This window comes from Triturus cristatus, chromosome 7 (genome assembly GCF_964204655.1).
Source record: "Triturus cristatus chromosome 7, aTriCri1.1, whole genome shotgun sequence".
NCBI classification, from domain to species: domain Eukaryota; kingdom Metazoa; phylum Chordata; class Amphibia; order Caudata; family Salamandridae; genus Triturus; species Triturus cristatus.
The window spans coordinates 191610635-191636515 of NC_140590.1; the positions used below are offsets into that span (position 1 = coordinate 191610635).

Sequence of the window (25881 nt, forward strand, 5' to 3'; positions counted from 1 at the left end):
TGCAATGCAATAGGTCTCACATTTACGACAGTTTGAGCTATTGACATTGTAAATGACTGCCTTTATTTATGTGTTCAGAAAACCTGTAAAGTACAAAGAGTGAAACAAAACACATAACTAAAAGGCATTTTTATTTACAATGACAATAGCTCAAACTCTCGCAAATGCGAGACATTTTGCATTGCAAATGCTTGTTTTGGAAGTTTTTCATTTTTTGCTTACCTTGTAAACTGATGGTGTGAATTTGTACTCTTTACTTTGGGGGTGTGTGTGTGTGTGCGTGCGCGTGCGCGCGTGTGTGTGTGTGTGTATACCCCTGCTCTTGAGTCTGTAACAGAGGGTTGGACTGCAGAGAAAGAGTGCAAAGGAGAGTAAGTAACAGGGAGAGACAGTGAGGGAGGGAGACAGAGAGGGAGAGAGGCGCGCCGGGTGGCAATGGGAAATGAGAGGTGGAATAAAGGAGAGAGGGGGCATAACAAAATGCCTGGTGTGCGAGACAGAAGGAATGAGTGAGACGTGGGTGCAGCAGTAAGAGATATGGGAAGGGGATACACATCCGGGAGGGAGGGAAGATGAGGAGGCAGGGAGGTTAGGAGATTAAAGAAACGGTGATGGAGAAACAGGAGAAGAGAGAGAACGGTAGAAAGGGGGGGGGGGGTTTGAGGGAGACCTGGGAACCATAGAGAGGTTATAATGAGGGAGGCGTGATTCATTCTACGTCACAGGGTTTTCTGCCATGAACATATGTTAATTGGCTCAGGGAAAACCAACGAAAACGTCACCAGGAAAGGAAAAATAGGCAGAGAGAATTGTATTTATTATTATAATTCTCTGTCTATTTTTCCTTTCCTGGTGACTTTTCATATTTTTCTCCCTGAACCAATTAACTAATACGGTAAAATACATCAAATGACAGACGAATGGCTGTGGAATGGGGAGGTTACTGGTAGATTAATGCTCTTGACATGCTTTGCAAAGTTTTTATATTGGGAGCCATTGTCTCCTCTAAGCCCAGAGGGCCCCTTTGAAAAGAATCCTCTGAAGCCATCTGCTTTGTGTCATCAAAGCGCACTTCCTCAGTAACACTGCATGCATGGGGCAGGCAGCAATGAAAAAAGCATTGGTATAGCCAATAGGCCTTGCCTTTTGGACCTTATCCGTTTTTAGCTACGCAGCACCTTATCCTGGGACAAATATAATACGATGAAAATGATGTAATAAACAAATATATAAATGCAACCATCTAAGTTCCTTCATGTCACCTCCATGAAATACAATCCATCGGATTTCCAGTTCCATCTTTGTCATTAATATCAGCAATCCAAATGCAAGACTGGTCCTGGATACGTAAATAAACCAATAAAGTTAAGCTTTGCCTGAAACTCTGTTTTACCAAAATAGTAAAATAGTGGCCTGGTTGAGAAAAAAAACAATAATGAACTGCAACGTATGTGGCTTATTATGAAAGAATGCAAGAACACATAACGCATGAGCATGGCGGCTGTCGATTCCCATCTCCAAGAAGGAGGGCAGCCAGGTAAGCCCTTTTTAGGTCTCGCCTACGCAGTACACATGCACTGACTAGGAAAAAGACCTTCTGAAATCGATTCAGTTTTGGCCCCAAAAACGTGCCCGCGTTGCATTGCTTTGAATGGCAACTCGTGCATGTTTGGTGATTACCTTGTGGGAGCGAGCTTTGCCAGATGGTTCCTGCTTGCTCCTGCAAGGGAAACAGGCGCAGGCCCCCTCCTCTCTCCCCTCCCCCTGCTGCCTCCTCCTCTTTCAGTGCAAGGCACGTGCGCTTGTTGACTATTGCTCTGAATCAAACAAAACCATGTTGTAAACTTGATCAGGGCTATATTGTTGCCCTTGACAAGCAAACATGTTTGTGAATGGAGAGCCTGGGAAAGGGAGCCCAAGCGCACCACCAAGCCAATTTTAACCACCCAAAACTGCAACGCGCAGCAATTCCAGACTGGAAGCAATTTGAATGGTCAAAGCAATTGCCGTCACCCTCAGGTATGAAGAACGCGGTGGAGGCCTTTGTACACAAATGATTATGAATAAAAGCACACATTTTGTCAAAGCGATAGTGCAGACTTAACATATTGGCCCCCTGGTGTCGCTTGAAGAGAATTAATGTGCAGGGCCAAAGAGACGGAGCCCACCCTGAGGGGGGCTGGGGGCCGGCTCGTGGAGCGTGCAGAGAGATGGGCTGAGCAGGGGCACTCCTCAGAGAGGCTCGCGAGGCATGCACATAAGTGAGATTAATCAGCCCCGCCGCCTACATAATGACTCACTTCTGACCTCATCAAAGTGCAGCAGCGCGAGGCTGTGCTTGTGAAGCGTTGTCTTGAAGGAAGAGCGGCTCGGGAGTGACGGCAAAATAACCTGTACCTGCCTTTCCTGCTGCAAGCGGAAGTATACGAGGAGAGTGAGTGACCTGCACTTGCGGGGAGCGGAGGTGAACCCCCACTAGTGCTGAAGCCAGGTGTCACCCAGCGGCAGCTGCTAATGCCTGGCCAATATGGGGTAAATAATGATCCTTCCTGGGAATAATTCACGGGACCCCTAGGGAGGCCTGGTTTCCTCTATTAAATCATAATGTGGAATTCTGAAAATGAAGAAAAATTAGCGCTCAAGGAATTCTCCAGGGAGGTCTTTTTTTCACCTCAGACTGAAATCAACCGCAGGAGGAAGAAAAAGCAGAATAAGCTGAAAAAAAGAGTTAATTCTTCAGAAAAGTAGCAACAACGTTATGGACAGGAATTGTTCCTTTGCATGCGTTGTAGTCAAGAAAAAACTGCAACCAAAACCAGTGTGTGCTGGTAATGGTATTGGAACAAATTGTGCTGCACCGCCAGTAAAACATGTTTGAGCTCATCCATGATAAACCGTTACATAACAATTAAAAAAGAAATTACGACAGCACATGGGGGCATATCAACAAGGGCTTTATCTCTGCTTTTTTGGCTTTAAAAGCCAAAAAAGCAGAGATAAAACTAGCGCCCTATCAACAACAGGGTGCTAACACGCAAATTTGCATGTTAGCACCCTTTTACTCTACGCTTCCCCTTGCATCTCTAATGAGATGCAAAGGGGGCGTTCCAGAGTAAAATAATAGGAGAAATGTCGCTAAGCGACATTTCTCCTATTATCAAGAATGTCGCTAACCTTGTTAGAGACAAAAAAAGCAGCGCTAACCGCGGTTAACGCTGCTTTTTTACATCTGCTAATTTTCAGACTTAGCCATGATATCCTATGGAAGGAGGATATCATGGCTAACTTTGCCTGTCCCTATCAACAAGGTAACGTGTGATTATCGCTGGGTTTCCAGCGATAATCTCACGTTAGCCTGTTAGCGTGTAGATTTTTATCGCTATTGAGATAAGCGTTGCTAATAGCACGCTATCTCAGCGATAAAAATTCACGCTAGCCGGCGATAATTATCCTCACGCTAAGAGCGCTGAGCGATAATTATCGCCGGTTGTTGTTGATATGCCCCATGGTCCTCTGGTGAACGAAAGTGCAGGGCAGTGAAAAAATACTCTACCCCGCTATCAACTTATAATTAGGTGTATTGGGCATACTCGGGCATGTGTCCAACTCTGGATGACCATCTGCAATGACGCCACTAGTTAGAAATAAACAATTGTATAAAACTAATGAACTCTACCCATGAGTCACAGCACACCGGAATGAAGGACAAAACAATGAAACACAACATTCAGGCATACATAAATAACAGCAACCCCCTCCTAAACACCACAGTAGAGAATACCCATCTACTGACAACTAATTCAAATGAATATGTTCCAAATTATTAGATGCTTGACTGTGGACAGTGTACCAAAGAGAAAATGCAGCACCCGCAACGCTAGTCACCTATAATTTTTTGTATCGATAATGTTATGTGTCCTTGTGTGCACTTCCTCGTATGCACCCCCTGGCCAAGGGTGTCTCCCTTTCCAAGGGAATACAATACAACAAAACACAATCGGAGCTGCACCACAAAACGATGGCAAACACGTAAGTAAAAAGAGCGTCAAAGTGCACAACAGATCTGGCGAGCCCGGATCTTTCTTTTCTCAAGGGTGCAGCCAGTTCAGTCTAAACATTTTCTTTCGCCAGCCACTAAGTAAACGTGATGGGAGCAGAGCTCTGTTGTAAATAGTTTATCTGTAATCACCACATTGTTCCTACCTTCCAGAATACTTGTGTGTATTCTGGTTCTATCCTCATGTTCCAAGAATGCCAGTTAGGAGTTTGGTCAGCTGGCGTTGATTTGTATTCCTGCTGTGTCTTACAATAAACTGCCTACAAATCTATCCTCAGCTTCCCAGGGCATTCTTTAACAATTTGGCGATGATCCTGGGATGACAGCTGACCACATCATTCGAGAACAGAAGAAGATAACCAACACTCACAACGCTTACCTGTGAGTCATCGCTACCCTCTCCGTTCTCATCCACAGCAGTGTAAACAACTCTTCGCAAGAAAGAAAAAAATGAACCTGCGAAAATCTACAGACGTCTCCCTCCTGCATTCCGCGGAGGAGTAAAACATTTGAAGAAATATCCGGAAAAGCTAAACTGGGAAGGCAACGTCATCAACCGTAAGTCTACTGCGGCTACGCGCATATCATAGCGTCACCTAGCAACGCTCCTTGGTTACCCTGGCGTCATCCCACAACACTATGGTGCCAATTCCGATCCGGTAAAAACCGGGTACGAACCGTCGGACGGAGCCTTTTCTCCGTCCGACTCGTACCCGGTGCGAAATCCATCCGAAAATGCAAGTACGATTCATACGGAAACACCATTTCCGTACGATTCGAACAAAACACCGACCGAACAGAAACTAAACACAATTCCGATCCTGAAAGGAGCCGACGTGACGTCGGTACGCATCCAGCCTACGTTTCACGAACCAGGAAGTACGATTCGAACCGACGTCATCCCGCACGGAAAATATTTACCGGCTGCCAAAAACTGCCGGGAAATCAGGACGACACACGCAAGGAGCAGCTGGACGCGACGAACAGACATGGACCCGAACCTACGTGCCATCCCTGCCCTCCTAGCAGTCCACCTGGCGTACAGGAACCGACGCAGACGCCGCAGAAGGTCAGCACAACAACCAGGGGCAAAGGGGGGGGCAGGGGCAGGACACACAACACCAACACATGGTACCAAATCACACATGGCCTGGACATACCTGACCATCAGGGCCTGGTCACTTCCAGGGGGTGGGGGCAAGGCCAGCAACGCAAGCGTCCGCCACAACGGAAGTGGATGGTCACGCGAACCGGTACGTACCCTACCCAGGCCGCAAGAGCGTGGGTACGGAACGTACCACGCGTCCCCCTACGTCACTCCAACAATAGCGGTACGGCCCGTACCCACGTCAGAAAGGCCTTGGTACAGCTCGTACCAGCATTGCTGGGGTCATGTAGGGGTACGCGTGGTACGACCCGTAGCCACGCCCCCAAGGCCTGTGTACGGTGCGGACCCCACGGCCCGCAACAATGGTGGGACGCACCGTACCCACACACCAAAGGCATGGGTACGGCCCGTACCCAGGCACGCAGAGCGTGGGCAGGGGTATGTACGGACCGTACCCCCACCCGTGGAAGTACGGCCCGTACCCCCACCCGTGCATGTACGCCCCGAACCCCCACTCGTGTATGTACGCCCCGAACCCCCACCCGTGTATGTACGCCCCGAACCGCCACCCGTGTATGTACGCACCCAAGCGCCACCCGTGTATGTACGCCCCGAACCCCCACCCCACCCTGGTATGTACGCCCCGAACCCCCACCCGTGTATGTACGCACCCAAGCGCCACCCGTGCATGTACGCCCCGAACCCCCACCCCACCCTGGTATGTACGCCCCGAACCCCCAGCCGTGTATGTACGCACCAAACACCCACCCGTGTATGTACGCCCCCGAACCCCCCCCCAGCCGTGTATGTACGCACCGAACCACCAGCCGTGTATGTACGCCCCCGAACCCCCCCCCAGCCGTGTATGTACGCACCGAACCACCAGCCGTGTATGTACGCACCAAACCCCCACCCCAGCCGTGTATGTACGCACCGAACCACCAGCCGTGTATGTACGCCCCCGAACCCCCCCCAGCCGTGTATGTACGGACCGAACCACCAGCCGTGTATGTACGCACCAAACACCCACCCGTGTATGTACGCCCCCGAACCCCCCCCAGCCGTGTATGTACGCACCGAACCACCAGCCGTGTATGTACGCACCAAACACCCACCCGTGTATGTACGCCCCCGAACCCCCCCCCAGCCGTGTATGTACGCACCGAACCACCAGCCGTGTATGTACGCCCCCGAACCCCCCCCCAGCCGTGTATGTACGCACCGAACCACCAGCCGTGTATGTACGCACCAAACCCCCACCCCAGCCGTGTATGTACGCACCGAACCACCAGCCGTGTATGTACGCACCAAACACCCACCCATGTATGTACGCCCCCGAACCCCCCCCCCAGCCGTGTATGTACGCACCGAACCACCAGCCGTGTATGTACGCCCCCGAACCCCCCCCCAGCCGTGTATGTACGCACCGAACCACCAGCCGTGTATGTACGCACCAAACACCCACCCGTGTATGTACGCCCCCGAACCCCCCCCCAGCCGTGTATGTACGCACCGAACCACCAGCCGTGTATGTACGCACCAAACACCCACCCGTGTATGTACGCCCCCGAACCCCCCCCCAGCCGTGTATGTACGCACCGAACCACCAGCCGTGTATGTACGCACCGAACCACCAGCCGTGTATGTACGCCCCCGAACCCCCCCCAGCCGTGTATGTACGCACCGAACCACCAGCCGTGTATGTACGCACCAAACCCCCACCCCAGCCGTGTATGTACGCACCGAACCACCAGCCGTGTATGTACGCACCAAACACCCACCCATGTATGTACGCCCCCGAACCCCCCCCCCAGCCGTGTATGTACGCACCGAACCACCAGCCGTGTATGTACGCCCCCGAACCCCCCCCCAGCCGTGTATGTACGCACCGAACCACCAGCCGTGTATGTACGCACCAAACACCCACCCGTGTATGTACGCCCCCGAACCCCCCCCCAGCCGTGTATGTACGCACCGAACCACCAGCCGTGTATGTACGCCCCCGAACCCCCCCCAGCCGTGTATGTACGCACCGAACCACCAGCCGTGTATGTACGCACCAAACCCCCACCCCAGCCGTGTATGTACGCACCGAACCACCAGCCGTGTATGTACGCACCAAACACCCACCCGTGTATGTACGCCCCCGAACCCCCCCCAGCCGTGTATGTACGCACCGAACCACCAGCCGTGTATGTACGCCCCCGAACCCCCCCCCAGCCGTGTATGTACGCACCAAACACCCACCCATGTATGTACGCCCCCGAACCCCCCCCCCAGCCGTGTATGTACGCACCGAACCACCAGCCGTGTATGTACGCCCCCGAACCCCCCCCCAGCCGTGTATGTACGCACCGAACCACCAGCCGTGTATGTACGCACCAAACACCCACCCGTGTATGTACGCCCCCGAACCCCCCCCCAGCCGTGTATGTACGCACCGAACCACCAGCCGTGTATGTACGCACCAAACACCCACCCGTGTATGTACGCCCCCGAACCCCCCCCCAGCCGTGTATGTACGCACCGAACCACCAGCCGTGTATGTACGCACCGAACCACCAGCCGTGTATGTACGCCCCCGAACCCCCCCCAGCCGTGTATGTACGCACCGAACCACCAGCCGTGTATGTACGCCCCCGAACCCCCCCCAGCCGTGTATGTACGCACCGAACCACCAGCCGTGTATGTACGCACCAAACCCCCACCCCAGCCGTGTATGTACGCACCGAACCACCACCCCACCAGGGAATGTACGGACCGCACCCCCACCAGTGCATGTACGGACCGTACTGACGCCAAAAAAACACGTACTGAACCCGGACAAACCATATTTACACAAGGAGAGTCAAGTAGAGTTTCCCCACACCACCAAACAGGCCCAACAACCCCACAAACATCACATACACTCACCTGCAACTGCCAAACTGCCAAACAGAGGCCCAAAACTCAATCACTCCTCATAACACACCCACACAAATTTCAAACACAGCCACACCCACAAATGGACCAATAAAAATGGACCACACACACAAACCATGAGCCTTTGCAACAGACCCACTGCTGCCAGAGCCCACAGACGACCCACACCACCATACTTGAACCTCACACTTGCATACCTTCACACAACCACCTACACAAACACCCCCTCATCACATTCACACACACACCTCCACTACCACACCCACACACCCACAGCCATCCACACCCACACCCCCACAACCACACCCCACGCCATGTCCACCACCAAGAATCCAAAGTTCACAAAGGAGGAGCTGGAGATCCTTGTCGACGAAATCCTCAGAGTCGAGCCACAGCTCTTTGGGACATTGGTCAGACAGACCAGCATATCCGAAAAAACCGCCATGTGGCAGAGGATCGTCGATTCTGTGAATGCTGTTGGGACAACCAGAAGGACCAGGCACGAGTGCCAATCCAGGTGGTACGATCTGCGGAGGACGGTCAAGAGGAAGATGACTGACAATCACAACCAGGGGAACATCACTGGAGGAGGGCCGCCCCCCAGACCGGTACAATACCATCCCTGGGAGGAGAAGGTGATGTCCACGCTGGCGGTGGAGGGACTACACGGACTGCCAGGACTCCCAGACCCTGGTGAGTACACAAACAACTCACCTCACATGGGGGGGATGCCATACACAATCAATCATGCATGCCACCCCCCCCAAGCCACCACCGGACACAACAACACTCCACAAACACACACATGCCACTGGCACCTCCATGCCCCATGCATCAATCAGGGCCATGCCAAGTCACAGGCCACACAATACACCAACACAACACAGGATGTGGTCGATGCTGGGAGTGGGGGCAGCAAAACTAACATTGAGCAACTCACAAGCACACAACAATGCCCTCAGCCCATATGGCCCAGGGCACAGCCATACAAACAGTGTGTACCCACACAGTACTGTCTTGCCTGCAAATGATGGCTGCCATGCAGGATGCCATGGGTCTGAAGGCACAATTTGCACATAACAGCAGACAATGAAGATGCATCGCTCTGATAGAGTCTCAGCACACACCGCCACAGCAGCAGCCTACACTCAGACACACTGCCCAATGGGTGCCCGGAGAACAGGGACTAACTCACATGAACAAGCCAATGGCCATTCAAAGACCGGCTAACTGTGTGTGCCCAGGAAGCTGGCCTGAGGTGACAGAGAGTGACAAAGAGAGGGAGGGAGAGGGGGAATGAGAGGGAAGGAGACAGAGGGGGGACACAGGGAGACAGACAGAGGGAGGGAGTAGGGTGACAGAGGGAGACCGACAGAGGGAGGGAGGAGGGTGACAGAGGGAGGGAGGAAGGGAGACACAGGGAGACTAAATCACCCTTGGGTGGTGTGGCCATGTCCACTCGTCAGCCGGTGGACTGTGTGCATGCAGACCAGGTCTGGCAGTGCCTCAACCCCCCCTTCCGTAGATGAAGACCGGTCCATGTGTCAATCTGTGCACGAGTCCATCCGTGCTGCAGGCACAGACCTAACCACACACCCAGTATACCCACCCACCGTGTCGGTAAGAACCCTGTCACAAATGCTTCAGTCCCCTACCTGCAACATCAAATTGCCTTGCCAAAACACCATTTGGCCACGTACAGTGCAACACGTAAGGCGCCTCTGCATGGCTCGCTACGCCCGCACACCACACTGCTGACTGTGTACCCAAATAGATGCATCAACTAAGATTGTGTCTCACACATGCGTAAAGCCCTGACAGCTGTGGCCAAGGGACATAGCCATGCACAAGTGCACTGTGAGAGGAATGCAGGACAGATCCAACTACCCAGAGGAAGAGTGCCAAATCAGAAATGCATGCAACATGGATGCCACATGTGACACTGTCAACATTGTCTCTCTCACACACAGGTCAACGTCGACGAACACCCCCCAACACTGGGGGGGAAGTCACACAGGACCAGGCTCCGCGGGATGATGACCCCACCGCCAGCGATGACTCTCACCACTCCGTGGATGACCCAGACCAACCTGGCCCCTCTGGTGTCCAACCACCTGCAGCACCTGCGTCAGGTACAACTGTGCCAACCACCACCCCCATTCCTGCCACATCCCAGGAGACGTCCAGGAGCCCTGCCCGCACACGACCACCCAGCCAGTCTGCCCAGGAGGGACACGGTCCTCCGGGCACCCAGGAGGAGGCAGGCGGCAACGCAGATGCCATCCCTCAGGGGTCCCGGAGACCCGATGCACCCACAACGGCAGGCCAGGTGCACGTGGGCAGGGGTGGCGGGAGTGGAGGACGGCGGAGGCGCGAACCTGACCAGGCAGCTCAGGACCCGGTAGTGTCCCAGGTCAGCAACATCCTGGATACATACCGGCGTGACACCAGGGGCATGGACCAGATTGCGTCCACCCTCAATGACATCAAGGGGACCCTCCAGGAGATGAAGACCCTGCAGTCCCAGCAACATGCCTGTCAACTGCAACACCAAGGAAGGATGGAGGATAGACAGGCTGAGCTCGTGGCGGTGCAAACCCAAATGACCGGTGTACTCCGTCGGATTGCCGACAACATGGGCAACCCTCCCTGTGGCACCAGGCGAAGGCCATTACCAGACACAGGGAGGGATCAGGAGGAGGAGGATTCATCCGACGGAGCGTCACAGACATCGTCACGGACTGCTTCCGAGGGTCCCCGCAGGAAGGTGGGTCGTCCACGAAAAAGACTGTGAGAGTCAGCAGAACATCACCATCTCCCAGGTCACCTGGCCTGGCACCTGGCCCTCTGGCCCAATAGCAGCACATGACATTGTCTGCCACATGGACTTGCTGGTCACTGTCTGACCTATGTTGACGAAGACTGTGGCATGGACTCTGACATTTTGCTACGACAAGGATACCAACTCCCCCAGTGAACTTTGGATTCTACACTCCCGCTGTGCACCTCTTGTCATCCCCACAAACCCGTACCCCACCACAAATAAATTAATCACACTTACAAGATGATGCCGTGATTCTACATTATTACAATACATGTGTGTGTCGTACAGTCAAAGCATGCCTGATCTCAGAATTAACTCCAACCATCCAAACCGTGGGGTCGCAGTCTTGCCCAGGACACACATGGGTCCCAATGTCTCATCTGATACAGACATGGAGTACCAAACTCACCTGTGCTGGGCCCAACCAGCTGAGTGGTTCCCGCACAACTGTGGCTACAGACACATTCAGGGGAGCAACAGTCATGCGCAGAGGTCAGGGATCATGTGGAGTGACCTGGCTTGCCGCTCCCAGGTATGTCTAGACATGTGTCCCTACAATGTGCAGCATGCTTGCGTCAGGCGGATGTTGAGAATGGTGGCTAGGCCAAGGTTGGATGCATGGAGATGCCAGAATGCAGTTTAGGATCACTGTGCCACATGGTTGTGTTGGGGTTGTGGGCTGCATCATGAGTGTGGGCGTGGATCTAGAAGGTCATCCTGCAGCTGGCTGTGAAACATTCCCCCCATCCCGTTAGGACGTTGATGTGGCCTGGTTGCCCGACGCAGTAGCAGAGCTGTGCAGATGCACTCCGGATATGGACAAGTACCATGGGAGTCGTGAGGCACATGTCCGTAGACTGCAGGGTAGGATTCTACACAGATGTTGTAGTTTCCCTGGGGGATGGTCTCTCTTGCCTTGAGGTGGATGGAACTGTGCATCTTGTGCATAATACAGTTCCCACTCCCTGACAAACCCCTAGCATCTTGTCACTCTACACATAGACACATATGCACCACCTATGAAAACTATGCCAGACCTGCGGCACGCACAGTGGCAACAGGGCACCATTGACAGGGAAGAGGCACCTTGGAGACAGAGGGACAAATTTATTAGTCATGTGTGTTGGAATGACAATGATACTCTGTCAACACATACACAGGTCATGTGGATGTACATGTGGGAGCAACACTGGCACCCCCCATTGCAACACAGATGCTGGCATCCCATTGACCTGGCACACAAGTGACGGATAACAGCTAAACACCCCCTGCTGCCACGGAGAGGCCGCTATACACCATTGAGGCCCTGATGGGGCAATCACACACCATGTCAACCCGGTGCAACCTGTATGTTTCCGAGGCCAGTGTTACACACAATGATGGCCTCATCACAATCCCCAATCCCCTGCCACATGACAGTCACCAAGTCTGAGCATGGCTCCAGGTGAAGCCTGCCCCATGTCATGTTCCCCATGTAGGATCACCATGTATGCAAATGGAACACACATGAACCGGAGAAGTGCACACAGACTACAAACAATTCACACACCCAAAACGACGTGAGGCATCCCTTACCCTGAGGAGATTTCAACACTTGCCCGTGCATGTGACGCTGAATCAGCACATGTCGCTGTGTTCATGAGGAGTAGCAGGAGCACAACAATGCCACCAGCAGACAGCATGCACATGGACCTGTGGAAGAGAGACACACAAGGATTCAGCACAAAGGAGCACATCCGCAAGCATGTACTTAACACGTATCATGTTGTTAACATGACAGGTGACAATGATGACCCTCAGACAACATCCTTCCATTGCGCCATCACTTGAGTGACACTTCAATACACACCACTGACTCACTTGGCAGACATGCAGATGGACACACACATTGCAACACATGCCACACACGGCCCAATGCGTGCACACTCAGACACTGGAACTCACCACTAAGCAAAGAAGTTGCGTATGAGCCGACTCCGCATGTCCTCCACAGCCTCCTCCTCCTCCACATCACTTGCCCCGTCACCAAGCCCTTCATCCTCCACGGGTGGATGGTCCTGGTCATCTTGATCCAGTATGAGTGGAACAGCTTCCTCCACTGCCATGTTGTGCAGCATGCAGCAGACGATGATGATCTTGCACACCTTCACCGGGGCATATGGGAGTGCTCCGCCGGTCTTGTGGAGGCACCGGAATCGGCTCTTCAGAAGTCCAAACGTCCTCTCAATGACTCTCCTGGTCCGCCCATGTGCGTTGTTGTAGAGGTGCTCGGCAGCCGTGCTGGGGTTGCGGACAGGCGTCATCAGCCATGGCATGTTGGGATAGCCAGCGTCCCCTACAAGGAAACATCATGGACAGAAGTGTGTCAGCACAGGCAGTGAGATTGGAAGATGACGCCAAACACAGAACTGCCAGAGTCTACCCACCAACAATACATGCTCGCTCGTTCCGCAGCTGCAGCATCATTTCTGGCACCCTGCTACGCCTCATGATGAAGGCATCGTGTGCTGATCCTGGAAAGCGAACACAGACATGTGAAATCACCATGTTGGACAGACACACCACAAGGGCATTAATGGAGTGATAATGTTTGCGATTCCTATACACCACCTCCTGTGCCTGTGGTGGTACCAACGCAACATGTGTCCCATCTATGGACCCAATGACATGGGGCATCCCTCCCAGGGCATAGAACTCACGCTTGACATCTGTCAACTGCTCACGATTTGGGAATTTAATGTACTCATCCAGGTGAACCAACATGGCCTCTAAGAAATCATGCAGAACACGGCTGAACATCGTCTGGGACATGCCCCCGACATCAGCAATGGTATGTTGGAACGTACCCGTGGCAAGGAAATGTAGGGCTGCCATCACCTTCAACTTGGGTGTCAGTGCACTTGGATACCTGTGGCGCGGGAGGAGTTGTGCTTCCAGCCGGCCAGTCAACTCATCAATCAACCGTTGGCTGAATCTGTAGCGGCGTATACAGTCCCGTTCATGCAGGGCAGCAATGTCTGGCATACGTCGAGGGAGAGGCGGAGCCCTGCAGTGAAATGGAAGGAACACCTAAGAGTGAGCACTGTACAACAACATCGTCAATGCACTGAGCACATGTTACACAGCCAATACACATATGCCACGTTGTGAGTCAGGTCTGTGCCACAGTTCCTGGACACGAACGCCAGTCAGGTTACACTCCTACCAAGGGACAGCCACTAACGGAGGGGGGCAAGATCACGATGACATGGCATGAGACTAGCTGTGGGCCAGTGTAAGTGAACATGCACACGCATCACAGGATTCACAGACATCCACACATGTGCAGAGGTAGTATGCGTATGGTACAGACAGGTAGTTGGATGCGATATGCACTGGTCACATGTCATAGGAATAGGACAGGCCACACACATTGCCTTTGAGGAGTACATGTCGAGACAGAACATACATAGGGAGCATGTGGATATGTACTTGTGTTGATACTCCGTGTAGTTGGATACATACACACCTCATGGCAAATCACATATGTGGGCTGGTGTGCGGAACAGTGTGCCATGCCCATCGACACACAGACACATGTTGGCAGCAGCAACTGCTGACACATTGAATCACACACCTACAGCAAAATCATGGAAAGACATGCCACACACATGACATGGTTGCAGCATGCAACGCAGCCATACACGTGTCATATGTAATATTCCGTGTACCTGGCATCAGGGGACAGGTGCGGGTGTCCGTGACTGGGACATGCAAGTGACTCATGGCTCCACTAGTGTGTACGACATGCACACATGTCAAAGGAGTGCAGGGGATGTGTGGTACAATGCGCACCATCACACACGACATGTGTACACAGCTCATCGTACATGTGCTTTGCCCACACCTCAGGGGTAAAGTGCCACATCACATCCTGACACACCTGTGTCACACACAGGTGGTATTGCACAGACAATGCATTGGTGTCCACCCTTGGCAATACCTGTCCGCTCCATTCCTGTCTGTGTGCCGCCTGTCACCACTGACAGTTGTTATACGCACCGTACATACGCTCGGAGCGCGTGTATAGGGTCCCTGGGCCAATATTGCCGCTGGCGTATGCGTACGCCACAGTAGTACGGACTGTACACGCGCTTGTACGGTCCGGATCACAATATGTGCGCTGGCGTATGCGTACGCCACAGTAGTACGGACTGTACACGCGCTTGTACGGTCCGGATCACAATATGGGCGCTGGCGTATGCGTACGCCACAGTAGTACGGACTGTACACGCGCTTGTACGGTCCGGATCACAATATGGGCGCTGGCGTATGCGTACGCCACAGTAGTACGGACTGTACACGCGCTTGTACGGTCCGGATCACAATATGGGCGCTGGCGTATGCGTACGCCACAGTAGTACGGACTGTACACGCGCTTGTACGGTCCGTACTACTGTGGCGTACGCATACGCCAGCGCCCATATTGTGATCCGGACCGTACAAGCGCGTGTACAGTCCGTACTACTGTGGCGTACGCATACGCCAGCGCCCATATTGTGATCCGGACCGTACAAGCGCGTGTACAGTCCGTACTACTGTGGCGTACGCATACGCCAGCGCCCATATTGTGATCCGGACCGTACAAGCGCGTGTACAGTCCGTACTACTGTGGCGTACGCATACGCCAGCGCCCATATTGTGATCCGGACCGTACAAGCGCGTGTACAGTCCGTACTACTGTGGCGTACGCATACGCCAGCGCCCATATTGTGATCCGGACCGTACAAGCGCGTGTACAGTCCGTACTACTGTGGCGTACGCATACGCCAGCGCCCATATTGTGATCCGGACCGTACAAGCGCATGTACGGTCGGTATCACTGCTTGTGGGGTGCCCTAGGGCGTGGAACGCACCGTACCTGTGTGTAAATGTATGAAAACACATAGGGGACACATGAGGGACAAGTATAAGGGCCTAAATGCCTGATGGTTGCCATGGAGACTGAGTTAAATTTTTGAATTTGAGCACCAGGTGCACAGCAGAAGTCAGTTTGAAAGAATCTACATTGTTGCAATGTGGATGTTGACTTGACATCATTATCAAAACTGAAACCATGCAAAGCCACACACTGGGGTAGGTTTGAAGGGATTGGATGAAACGTAGGATGCTAATGTGACTGACCAATCAATCTGTACTCCTATACATGAACAGGCCAGCCAGGCATATATAAGGCAGCCAGGTCCCATGAGAGAGCACTTGCCTGCACATCCATTCATCCCTGACCACTGCTGCTGATAGTGATTCCTCTGGCACCATGTCCAGGACTGTGGAGAGGTCACAGCCATTCACCCAGGAGGAGAACCTTGCCCTGATAGATGTGATCCTCCCACAGTTCCAGAGCCTGTATGGTCGACCAGGGGTTCAGGTGAGTGCAGACTCCACTAGCTTAGACTGTGCCCCTTTTGTGTGACAGTGACTTCTGGCATTGTGTCCATGTGTGACAGACATGCACTGTTGTTTGGAGTGGGTCCCAGGGTGTGGAAGGCCTCATGTCACCCATGCAGAGCATGCTGTGTTTCCTGTGTGCACTCCTCACTTGCATAGTGCCTACTGTGACAATGAATGCAAGGTGCATGCCACATTCTGCCTGCATACTCCTCCTGGGGATGTTGTTTCCACAGTCCTGATGTGATCCTGTGTTCCCCCCAGTGTGACAGGTGTCAGTACCCATGGATGTGTGTTTGTTCAGTGTACCTGTGCTGTGAGTGTCCAAAGGCCGTGTTCGTCCCCTGCACATTGGTGTGTGTGTTAGTCCCCTGTCATGTGGGTGAGTGCATATGGGGAGTGTTGCACACAAGCAGCATGAGGGATGGATATGGCCTGGCCATCGGATGTGAGCAGGGAGCAGTGCTGTGTGCATGCCGTGCTGAGCCAGCCCCACACCTGTGACACCCCCGTCTACTGGCACATGGGCAGAGTGAGGTGTGTACCCGCAGTTGGCAATGCCATGTGATTGTCCTGTACCTGTGTGTGTCTGTGTACTCTGCTGAGGTAGCATCAGTGTGCTGGGGCAGGTGACTGCTGTGAGGTGCTGTACATAATCCTGGTGTAGCCTGTGAGGCACAGTGTGATCCCTGGTCAGTGAGTGTGTGGTACCCCTCATGCCACCCGTGTGCTTCCACTGGCACGTAGTGCATTTGGCCTTCCACAGTGGATAATGTCCCTATGACAAAGGTGCAATTAGTTGCATGCATACCATGGCCTGTTCATAATGAGGATTGTTCTATATGTGTGTCTCTGTGTCTTTGCTCATGTGGATTAATGTATTCTCTCTTTTGCATCCTCACAGGTAGGCGCCATTGCCAAGGGGGAGATCTGGAGGGAAGCCGTCAGTGCCGTGAGGGGTACAGAGGGTCGGAGGCGGAGCCTGTCTCAGGTGAGGAAACGCTGGCAGGACATCCGGTGCTGGACGAGGAGGATTGCACGGCTCCTGCTGGGGGACTCACCTGAGAGCCGTAAGAACCGTGGCCGCCGTCGTCTGACCCACATCCAGAAGCGTGTGCTGGCGGTGGTCTTCCCCGATATGGACAGGCGCCTACAGGAGAGGCAGCAGCAGGAAGGGGGTAGGTACATGTGTGTCAGTTGTGTGTCCCCAGCCAATGTAAGTGTGCAGTTGCATGGATACACTGCCAGGGTTTGATTGTGCAGTGCGTCAACTTCTCCACAAAGTAGCACAGTGCTGTTCTCACTCCCTCCCTTCCCCTCCTTGCAATGTGTTCCCTGGTCTGTCGCCACTCTTGCACAAGGTTATTTATGCAGGCAGTTCATGCAGGTGCCCTATGCTATCAGCATCATGTGTGGGGGTGATGTGCCACAGGTATGGGGACCTTGCGTGTGCCATGGCCAATTTCAGTCATTGTGGTGTCCATGTCACTTGGCACTGATTGTGAATCACGACATAGGGGTGTGTCTCCAAAATGTACAGCCTTCCAGCATGCATGTCCAATTGTGTGCCCTCTGACATGATGTGCCTGAGTGGGAGGCCTGCTAAGTGCAGGGACGGTTGCTTAATTTGCAGTCATGTCCATCCTGGACCATGGAGGAGTGTGGGCACTACTGTGCCCTGGGGCACCTCTTCCTAGGTATCATGTGCGTCATCCAACAATATGGCCATTCACTGTGTCTTTGCCATGGGTTGCGTAGGGTGGCATTGTACCCTGGGCTCAACTGTTAGGACCTACAGGTTGCTACATGTGTCCACTGTACAGGGGGACCCATTTTGCTTGTGCATACTCACAGTGGGCATTACCTGTGTGTGTTGTTGAGACAATCTGATGATGTTTGCCTGTCAATGATGTGTGGACATGGCCACCAGGGGCTGTGTGTTTACAGTCATGAATTAGTGGAGGCCATGTGTTTCCATCCCAGAGTAAGAGGTGTACATACTTTCTCCGTCTCAATGAGATTGTCTCAGGTGTGGGTGGTTTGTGCGTACAAGGCCTACATGTCAGAAGCTTCATCCTCCTTGCTGGGTTTAGCCTGTGTGTGATGTTTGACTGGACATACGCTCAAGGTGCAGTGACCCTGTCATGTGTGGCCTGGTTTCATGTATTGCCTTTGCAGCATGCGGCAAGAGTAAATGGATATGATTCATGCTCATCCCTTTTTGACGACGCAGTGTGGTGCAGGTGCTGTGCACATTTGTCCCCAGAGGCTGACTCCTCTCTAAAATTTCATGTGCAGTGATTTGCTGTTGTGTCATGATCTCCATTGTGTCTCAGTGGCATGGTGGGTAGAAAAACTGTGTGTTCCATGGCCTACATGTGTACATTGTTTTGTAGGTGTTACTCCTGTTGCTTTTCAGGCTATGCAATGTGACCTATGTATATTTGACTCATGTGACATAAGTGTACAGGTGTCTGATTTTCTCCTGTCTCTTCACCTTGCCCACAGCATCGCCGGGGGACACGGAAGGAGACACTAGCACGGACCGGGAGGAGAGATTGAGCACCAGTACCAGCAGTGCTGTCCTGTCTGGCACATGGAGTGGCACGGAGGCCGAAGGGAGTGAGGCGGAGGACCTGTTGACTGCCAACACAGACTATGACGCAGACGGGTCCGAGGCTGAGCTCCCAGAGGTGGCGGAGTCTGCCCCCCCAGCTGATGGCAGCCCTCCACATCCCCCCGCCACCTCAGGTTCCATCACCGGCCTCCCACATGCTCGTGGCCCTTCCCTCCGTGCTCGGTCCCCACATGTCTCCTTCCTGCCAGGCACCGCACCCCCTGCCCCTGTCACCACTGCTGCGGTGAGTGCGGAGTCTGTGGACATCCTGAGGCAGTTGCAGGTTGGTCAGACTGCGATGCTAAATGTCCTCCATGCCCACACCCAGGTGCTGACCCAGATGGAGGCATACATGGAGGGCATGTCGGCTGCGCAGTCTGACCAACGGCAGTTGCTGAGGTCCATAGACTCCACACTGACTGCAGCACTGGATCTCCTGCAGCGCTGCGTAACACCCCCTACCCCTGCCCCATCCACAATTCCCACTCCCGTGCCTGTCCCACGCACATCCAGACGTCAGCGTGCACGCACCCCAACAGACACAGGCACCACACCACCAGGGAAGTCGAAGCGCACACCTCCTGTCACGCACACACAGGGTGAGGAAGGCACACCCACTGGGTCGGGGGGGAAACGTAGAACACGCAGCCACAGTGGGAGTCCGCATTCCACACAACCCACTCCCTCCAAATCCACTCCCCTTAGCTCTCCTGGCCAACAGTCAGTGACAGCATCATCCACTGCGAGTGTGCCCCCCAGCCCCAGGATGACACCACCCCGCAAGCGGTGGAGGCGGGACCCGGCCAGGGGAGTTGAGTCCCCCACCCTGTCCACACCCTCCCCCAGTGGCGCTGCGACCCATCCCTTTGCCCCCCCCCCCTCCTTGGGGCCTGTGGTTGGATTGGGTACGGGGGAGTCGCTGGGGGAACTTGCCGACGTGTGCAGCGCCATTCTGTCCTCCACCTTTGGCGCTGGCACCCCCCCTGTGGCAGATTCATCCCTCCCTGCACCCACAACACCTACCCTTTCCCCTCCTGTCCCTGCGGTGCCTGTTTCCACCCTCCCCCCTGATGCCCCCTCTTCTGTGGATGAAATGGACTTGTGAACTGTGCAGGCAAGCTAGGGGACACACGTCCCGATGTGTACCCCCCCCCCGGACATTGCTGCTGGGCTGGCCCATGGCCCTTGTACATAGTGGACATTTTCTCTGATATATTTTCCTGCTGAATAAAGCCTTTTCTTTTTGTTTTGCACACTGATGCTTTCCTGGACTTGCTGTTGGTGCTGGTGCTCCCTGCGTTGGGGTGGTGATAATGTGTTAGGGGTCTGTGAAATGTTGGAGTGTGCTGCTCATGGGGTGTACCCTGCCATCTGCGTGCCATCACAAAGGTCTCTGCAAATGGTATTTGGTCATGTTTGCTCTCACTGTATGGTGACATTGTCCCAAGGTGTGTTCCGTCCTCTGTGGCCCAGGCCATTTTTCCTGCAGGGTGTCTCCCAAATGCTGTGCTGTGCTGTGTCTACATTTCCTGGATGTGTGAGGGTTGCCTTTCAATATAGCCATGCTGGCTCAGCGATGGCTCCGCCTGCATCTGGGGTATCACCCTTGTAGGTCACTGAACTTGTTGATGGGGTATATTGTCCGATGTCTGGGCACTGCTGGGAGTGATAGGTACACACCCCTCCTGTGTCTGGGCACTGCTGGGAGTGATAGGCACACACCCCTCCTGTGTCTGGGCACTGCTGGGAGGACCCTGCACCCACCCCTCCTGTGTCTGGGCACTGCTGGGAGGACCCTGCACCCACCCCTCCTGTGTCTGGGCACTGCTGGGAGTGATAGGTACACACCCCTCCTGTGTCTGGGCACTGCTGGGAGGACCCTGCACCCACCCCTCCTGTGTCTGGGCACTGCTGGGAGGACCCTGCACCCACCCCTCCTGTGTCTGGGCACTGCTGGGGGTGTTTTGCACACCCCATTCTTATAGCAGGTTCGGTGCGTACATGCACGGGTGGGGGTTTGGTGCGTACATACACGGGTGGGGGTTCGGTCCGTACATACACGGGTGGGGGTTCGGGGCGTACATACTCTGCTGGGGTGGGGGTTCGGTGCGTACATACACGGGTGGTGGTTCGGTGCGTACATACACGGCTGGGGTGGGGGTTTGGTGCGTACATACACGGCTGGTGTGGTGGTTTGGTGCGTACATACACGGGTGGGCGTTTGGTGCGTACATACACGGCTGGGGGGGGGGTTCGGGGGCGTACATACATGGGTGGGTGTTCGGTGCGTACATACACGGCTGGGGGGGGGTTCGGGGGCGTACATACACGGCTGGTGGTTCGGTGCGTACATACACGGCTGGGGGGGGGGTTCGGGGGCGTACATACATGGGTGGGTGTTTGGTGCGTACATACACGGCTGGTGGTTCGGTGCGTACATACACGGCTGGGGTGGGGGTTTGGTGCGTACATACACGGCTGGTGGTTCGGTGCGTACATACACGGCTGGGGGGGGGTTCGGGGGCGTACATACACGGCTGGTGGTTCGGTGCGTACATACACGGCTGGGGGGGGGTTCGGGGGCGTACATACACGGGTGGGTGTTTGGTGCGTACATACACGGCTGGTGGTTCGGTGCGTACATACACGGCTGGGGGGGGTTCGGGGGCGTACATACACGGGTGGGTGTTTGGTGCGTACATACACGGCTGGTGGTTCGGTCCGTACATACACGGCTGGGGGGGGTTCGGGGGCGTACATACACGGCTGGTGGTTCGGTGCGTACATACAGGGCTGGGGGGGGGGTTTGGTGCGTACATACACGGCTGGTGGTTCGGTGCGTACATACACGGGTGGGGGTTCGGGGCGTACATACGCGGGCGGGGGGTGGTGGGGTGTTCGGCGCGTATGCGGGCACATGTCTCCATGGTTGCTATGGGAGTTCGGTTCGGACGGTGTTTTTTGCGTACGGTTGTGAAATGGGGAGGACGGGAGGGATCGTACTTGCGCAGTCGGACTTTATTTTTCCGCACGGTGGGTTTCTCGCCCGGGGACGTGTCGGTGACTTTTCCCGACCCGAGGACGTGTGGGGAAATCTTCCCAATGCGATTCGTATGGACTTTTTTCCGTTCGAATCGTACTTGGCAGTTTGTACGCTACTTTGACGATTCGGACGGAAAAAAATCCGGATACGAGTCGGACGGGGAATTTTTTTACCGGATCGGAATTGGCACCATTGTCATCGCCTCCCATAGCGTCAGACTTGGTTGCTTAATTACCCTCCCTGCTTCCGACCTTGTGTTCCAACTCTGCGCTTCAAGCCTCAGTTCCGCATAGACACGAGCGTACATTTCTTTTTAAATAAACAAAGACGATTATACTTTCGGAAGCTTTTCACTCCACAACCCAGCGTATCACTTGACGCTTACACGGTGATACGCACACCGGATTATTTCACCAATTATTTTCTAACGACGGTGATATGCACACCACCTAGCTGACTCTCGTCATTCCTCATTGTAAGGTATTTACCACAGTGTAATTCTTCAGCATTATTACACACATCGCCCATTGAAAGCCCTTGTCATTCTACATTGCTAAGTGTATTTTATTGTGCTTGTCCCACGATTGCACGCACATCGGTGATTATGTTGTGACATTCTGTTTTTTCATTCAATCTCAGTGTTTTTATTATTGTGTTGTGCACAATTTAAAACAACACAGTGCTTACTCTTAACACTTACAATTATAAGTCCAACAATGTCACAACAAGTGAACGTCACTCTTCCACCTCCATTTTTACCTGAACCAGGCAATCCCCCAATACCATGGGAAGATTGGTTTATCATTTTTAGGTCTCGCCTGACCCAGCGCATGCGCTGGTCTGGCGAGACTTATTGAGAGGGCTCCAAAAAGTGCTACCAGGCCAGCCTAGAGCTACAGTGCATGTGCGCGGGCGCGCGCGCCGCACTTTACCGCGATTACTTTCACTTTCGCAGCCGCACGGCCGCTTTGATGTTTGATCGTGATTGCGATCACTTTCACTTTTGTGGCCGCACCGCCGCTTTGCATAGCCAATAGGTCTCGCTTTTGGGACCTTATAAGTATTTAGTTATGCAACTGTTGCATAGCTAAACACTTATAAGGTCCCAAAGGCGAGACCTATTGGCTATGCCAATGCTTGTTGATAATTACATAGAAGCTTTGGACGGTCAGGAATTCTCAGGAAAACGAAAAAAAGCAATTCTACTTAGCACTTTAGGCAAAGAACGGGTGTTCAGATTCTTGCCTCAAGCTTTACAAGCTAACGGCCAGCCCATGCCTGATGAATATAAGGAAGATATCTGCAGGTTAGAAGTGCGATATTCAAAAGAAGAAAACCTAGTTATGAATAGATACAAATTCTATACTCATCGTCAGAGGAGCGATGAATCAATAGATGATTTTGTTGCTCATCTTAGAGAACTATCGGTCAAATGCAAATTTGGAGCCATGAATGACGAACTTATTAGAGATCAACTGATAGTGCAGTGCAACAACAAAAAGATCCAGATGAGGTTATGGGCTGCAAAGAATCCCTCCTTGACCATAGCCATTGATCTAGCAAAAGTAATTGAAGAATCTGAAAGTTGTATGAAGGTAATAGAGACACAAAAGAAAAATAACTCTCAGCAAGGTATTTCAGAAGTCTCTGAGAAATGTCCTGGTTGTGAAAACGAGTTACCCAATGAAAAATCTGTTGCTGTTGTGAAGAACAAAATCAGACCATCAAACAAGAAGAATCCTCCTCCAAACAAATTTTGTTCACACTGTGGCAGTAACAATCACACATCGGATGCAAGATTCTGCTTTGCTTCTGACAAAGAATGTCTCAAATGTGGTCGACTGGGACATTTCTCGAAAATGTGTAGAACCAAAAATTGTCAAAAAATCGGAGTTGTTCATGACGACAATGAACAAGAGAGAGACAAGCTACTAGTAATTGACGATACTGATATTGTGGAAGAAGACGACAAGAGACAAAACAGACCTAAAGCCCTCTTCACAATTGACGGTCGTGAAGTATCTCTTATGGTTGACACAGGCTCCAGATATACCATCATTCCTCAATCCTTTATGGATGGACAATGGAGTAATAAGACTCTATGTAAAAGTGACATTTCTCCTAGAGGTTTTCAGGGTGAAACCATTGATATTTTGGGTTATTTCGAATCTGACATCCTTTTTAAAAATAGGTTTACTTTTGGTAAAATCTATGTCTCTGTTGATGGTCCTCCTATACTAGGTTGGGTTCATCAATATGATCTCCATATCATCATTAATCCGGAAGCACCCACTCAGGTTATGGTTATCGAAGACCATTCTATAGATGATATACTACATGATTTCAATGCTGTCTTTAAAGATGATTTGGGCGAATTGAGAGGGTATTCACACTTCATTAAACTTAAGGAAAATAGCGTACCCATTCAACACAAACTAAGGAGAATCCCTCTCTCAATTCGACTTGAGGTAAAGTCATTGTTAAATGAAATGCTACAAAATGGAGTGATAGAGCCGGTAGAAGCATCCCCAGGGGTATCACCGGTTGTTATCACAAAGAAATCGAACAGAAAATTGAGATTCTATGCTTATTTAAGATCACTTAATAAATGTGTAGTTGCAGATACTTTTCCTTTACCGAACATCGGAGAACTAGTATCTACTCTACAGGGCGCCAAGTTTTTCTCAAAATTAGATTTAAAAAGCGCTTACCATCAAATCAGACTTCATGATGACTCTAAGCACCTCACTGCATTTATAACTACTGAGGGCATCTTTAAATTTACACGTCTTCCTTGGCTTAATTTCAGAAGCCAGCATGTTCCAACGTATGGTCACAGAAATTTTTAAAGGCCTGCACAAAGTTGTATTTTTCCAGGACGATATCCTTGTGTTTGGCGACTCTATAGCTGATCATAATCTTGTACTCAAGGATGTTCTGCACAGAAACATGAATGCTGGACTTACTTTATGTAAGGAGAAGTGTTCTTTTCTTGTACAACAAATAGAGTTTCTTAGTTATGAGATATCTGCTTTAGGAGTTAAGGCCAAGAAAAATCTCTTCTAAGCCATTCGTTCTGCTCCACGTCCCACTGATAAAGACCAACTTTGATCGTTCAAGGGTTTGATTGAATATTACTCAAGAAAGTTGTAAAATTTGTGTGGGACAATGAGAAAGATTCATGCTTCAATCAGATCAAAAAAGAAATTTGTGAAAGTAATATTCTAGCTCCTTTTGACACTAAGCGCACCTCGATTTTCATGGTCGACGCTAGTGCAACTGGATTAGGTGCCGTGCTTCTGCAAAAATACACTGAGGGTGAGCGAGCAATTGCCTTTGCCTCTCGCACTCTCACGCCTTCGGAACAGAATTATTCTGTTATTGAGAAAGAAGCACTAGTGGCCACTTAGGGCATCCAATACTTCCGCACATATTTATGGAGTACTAAATTCTTTCTTAAGACAGACCACAAAACCTTAATCCGCATCTTGTCTCCAGGTGGAGCGAGTAAGGGTTCCCCCAGATTAGCCAGGCTAGCAGCCAAACTCAAAGAGTATCAATAGGAGATCTCCCATGTCCAAGGTTGGCGCAATTTCCAAGCAGATTGTTTATCCAGATTATCAATTCATTGTGAAGACATTGATGATAATTCTCTCGGCTTGGAAATTGACAATGAAGCTGTTGCATGGGTCCACGACGGTGCAAAGCCATGGCCAACAACCATGTATTCCAAGAAGTTATCCGTCTTGTTAAAGCTGGTTCCAGACGTGAAAGTTGCGTATACATCTGCTCGTCCATATCTTCAAGTACTTGATGATTTATCTACGTATGGTGCCAATATTCTCATGCGTGGTGACAAGTTCATTCCCCCTTCCGACTTAAG

The 25881-nt window shown here is 52.2% G+C and overlaps 1 protein-coding gene and 1 long non-coding RNA gene across 7 annotated transcripts in view; one reads left to right on the forward strand and one right to left on the reverse strand.

Annotated features, from left to right (window-relative positions):
* Window positions 1–4624, reverse strand: part of LOC146809185 (uncharacterized) — a 432226-nt gene extending 427602 nt beyond the window's left edge. For all 6 annotated transcript variants that reach the window (XR_014966368.1, XR_014966365.1, XR_014966366.1 and 3 more), the window contains exon 1: window positions 4437–4624. The gene's annotated coding sequence lies outside the window, so the exon portion shown is untranslated. The remainder of the gene's footprint in view (window positions 1–4436) is intronic.
* Window positions 4579–25881, forward strand: part of LOC146809188 (uncharacterized) — a 124628-nt gene continuing 103325 nt past the window's right edge. The window contains exon 1 of the long non-coding RNA XR_014966370.1: window positions 4579–4615. This is a non-coding gene — a long non-coding RNA (uncharacterized LOC146809188). The remainder of the gene's footprint in view (window positions 4616–25881) is intronic.